Source organism: Crotalus tigris, unplaced genomic scaffold (assembly GCF_016545835.1).
Source record: "Crotalus tigris isolate CLP2741 ecotype Arizona unplaced genomic scaffold, ASM1654583v1 scf7180000018306.2785112, whole genome shotgun sequence".
NCBI classification, from domain to species: Eukaryota; Metazoa; Chordata; class Lepidosauria; order Squamata; family Viperidae; genus Crotalus; species Crotalus tigris.
The window spans coordinates 2,326,323-2,329,887 of NW_024096934.1; positions in this window are offsets into that span (position 1 = coordinate 2,326,323).

Below are 3,565 nucleotides of genomic sequence, written 5' to 3' on the forward strand. Positions count from 1 at the left end.
AGCCAGTGGTGGCAAACCTATGGCACGTGTGCTAGAGGTGGCACTCAGAGCCCTCTCTGTGGGCATGTGCGCCATGCCCCGGAGATGGCAACTGTCCCTCTTCAACCAGCCACCCGCTGACTTGCCGAGGTCCCACGTGGCCGGATGCATCCCAGCACCCATGCGCTCGCTGGCCTCTGTGTGCAGGGGCTGATGGTGTCAGGCCACAGCTGCCCGGCCCGCCTCACCTTGCCCTATGACAATGGCACCCCCGCCTGCCTTGCCTTGCCTCGCCTTACCCTGCAGGATGAGCCTCCTGCCCACCGCCCCACCTGCCAGAGACCCCCTAGATCTCCCCCAACCCTGCCCAGCTCCCACAGGGGTCCCTCCCCATGAGCAACATTGAGGCAATCACGCCCACCTTGGCCACACCCATCCAATCTGCCATGACCACCACAGCCACGCCCATCCAGTGGGCCACAGCCACCTGGCACCTGGCGATAAATAAGTGGGTTTTGGGTTGCAGTTTAGGCACTCGGTCTCTAAAAGGTTCACCAACACTGTCCTAAGCAATTATGCAATCATTGTGGTTGTTAAGCACATCTGGCTTCCCCCATTGACTTTGCTCAACAAGAGCTGGCTGGGAAGGTTGCAGATGGCCATCATGTGACCTTGGGGTGCTGCAATCATTGTGCTATACATGCTGTTTGCTCAAATCATGATACAGGGATGGTGGTTAGCACAAGAACCGTTCATAAGTCACTTTTTTCCAGCACTGTTATAACTTTGAACGGTTGCCAAAGGAGGACTAAATGGAGGACTACTTGTAAAGGTTCTCCAGGCGTTGGTAGAGCACAGGAGTGACCTTAAAAAAAAAAAAAAATCAGTTTTGCAGAACAACTTGGTTCATTTAAGGAAAGAGTTCCCTGCCCCCCACCCACCTCCCGAATCTGGAGCAAAAGAACTTCCAGATCCAGGAGTGTATCTTGAGGAACTGAGGGTGTGTCAAGTGAGGGTCTTGTGATGGGTCAGGTGTGAGTCATTAGAAAGTCTTGTGATGGGTCTCGTGATGGGGAAGTTGCTCCAGGTCAGGGTCATTGGGAAGTGAACTGCTGGTGGGGCAGGAGGGGGCTTGTGGGGGTTGGTTGAGGGTTGCTGTTGTCTCCGGTTGGCTTTGCAGTTGATTTGGATCCTGAAGGGTTCCTAGGCTGGTTGTAGATCAGTGTGTCTGTTGATGGAATTACTTGTGGAGTGCCAGGCTTCGATGAACTGATGGGTGTGGCAGGTGGTAGCGTGGCCGATGATTTTAGTGTTGCTCCAATTGAACTTGGTGTTGTTTGGTGGAGATTAACGATTTGGGATTGTGGCGTTTGACTGCCAGCCGGCATTCGTGGATCTTGGTTTTTAATTGACGTGATGTTTGTCCCACATAGAACAAGGCCCTCACTTGACACACCCACACCTGAAGCCCTTATAAACAGAACAACACTGACACTGACATCCCTTAAACTCCACTGAAGATGTTACCTAGCCTGGTAAGGAAACTTTCAGAAGCCAACCCACAAGCTCAGAGAACGAACCTTCAGCCTCAAGGATCAATAGATCAGGCCGGGATCAAAGAAAGATGAGGATCGAAAAGGAGAATCTCATGAACTTTGGGCATGGAATATGATAGATGATGTACTGTAAAGGAGGCACTTGATGAGGTCAGTATTTGAAGCCCAACAGGGTGACATCTAAGGCTCACACATATAGCAAATAAAATAACCATGGCTATCTATCTATCTATCTATCTATCTATCTATCTATCTATCTATCTATCTATCTATCTATCTATCTATCTATCTATCTATCTATCTATCTATCTATCTCTATCTTCCACCATGAGTCTGCTTCTCCCTACAAATTGTTCAAATTTGTATCTATTCATGTCTTCTTAAGGACTTTCTGTATAAAGGTAGTCTTTGGTTTACAATCATTCGTTTAGTGACCGTTCAAAGTTACGACGGCCCTGAAAAGTGACTTATGACCTGTTTTCACACTTACAACATTGCAGCATCCCCCATGGTCCTATGATTAAAATTTGGGCATTTGGAAAACATATCTATGACAACTGCAGTGTCCCAGAGTCATGTGATCATGATTCATATCTTCCTAGCTGGCTTCCAACAAGCAAAGTCAATGGGGGAAGCCAGATTTGCTTGATAAAATAGAATACAGCTGGAAGGGACCTTGGAGGTCTTCTAGTCTAGCCCCCTGCTCAGGCAGGAGAACCTATACCATTTCAGACAAGTGACCGCATGATTCACTAAACAATTGCAGTGATTCACTTGACAATCGCAGCACAAAAGTTGTAAAATGGGGCACAACTCATTTAACAACTGTCTTACTTAGCAACAGAAATGTTGGGCCCAATTGTAGTCATAAATCGAGGACTACCTGTAGTCACATTCTGTGTTGGGCAAAACCTTCTCAAAGAGATATGGCAGGTCAAGGACTTGTGGGTGGAGATGGTATCGCTCCATCAGATGTTGTACCTGCAGCCTCTTTGGCCCAGGATGAGTAACAGCACGTTTGTAAGTCCAGGACTAATCCTATTGTTAAGAACCGCAGGAACAAAATATTGCATTTTCTTCTTAATCACCTCTATTGATTACCACTAATCATCATATGTATGTTAATTTATGGATATGACTATATATATTTTTTCTTTTGAGAGAAGGCATCAGAATTTCATTTTTTTAATGTGTGCCAGTGCATTCGCAGAAAAAAGTGACAATAAAGGTCTTGTTTTATCTTATCTTATTCTCCTTGTATTAGAGCCAATGGGGAAGTAGGAGGAAGAATAGAAAAAGAACATCGCATTTCCCGAAATGTCCAAAGGTGCTTGGCAACTGGATTTTCTTGTTTTTCTTTGAAGTGGAGAATGGAAGGATCATCCCCATCCAGTCAGAGCTGAAGAAGCTTCTTGGATGAGAAGCGAAACGTCTTCAAAGGAAAAACAAGAAAATCCAGTTGCCTCGTGGAAAAAAGCACCCTTGGGACAACCGTGACCTAAATGACTGAGAATCTCCATAGACATTGTTTCCCCAAATTTAAACAAAACTTTTACAGTTTTTTTTTTCCCCCATAGCCACAGCCGGACAGTGTAAAAATAAAACCGGCTTTAAAAAAAAAACACCGGACGGTTTTACGGGAGAGTTAGGCGAGGGGGAAGTGATGAACAAGGGGGGTAAATTCCCTCTTCTAACCCACGTTAAGGGACCGATGACTAAGTGGTAGATATTCAGAGAAGGGGATTTCTGGAAGCGGCTGAGGGTTGGCAAGGAAGCAGCTCCGGCATTCACGCACGTTCGCACCCTGGCCGGCCGCGTGTGCCGCGTCAGTGGAAATCCTCGCTTCCCACCGCACCCCCTTCTCGCCCGGCCGCTCTGCCTCGATGCCCCCCCACTCGCGCGCGCCTTTAACCAGGGGGAATGAATGGAAATGGGCGGAACAGATTCCCTGCCGTGACGAGAACGCCGGGGTCGCCCGGGGCAACCTTTGTTGCCGGCACGAGAAGCCACCCGATTGGCCGGCGTCTTTA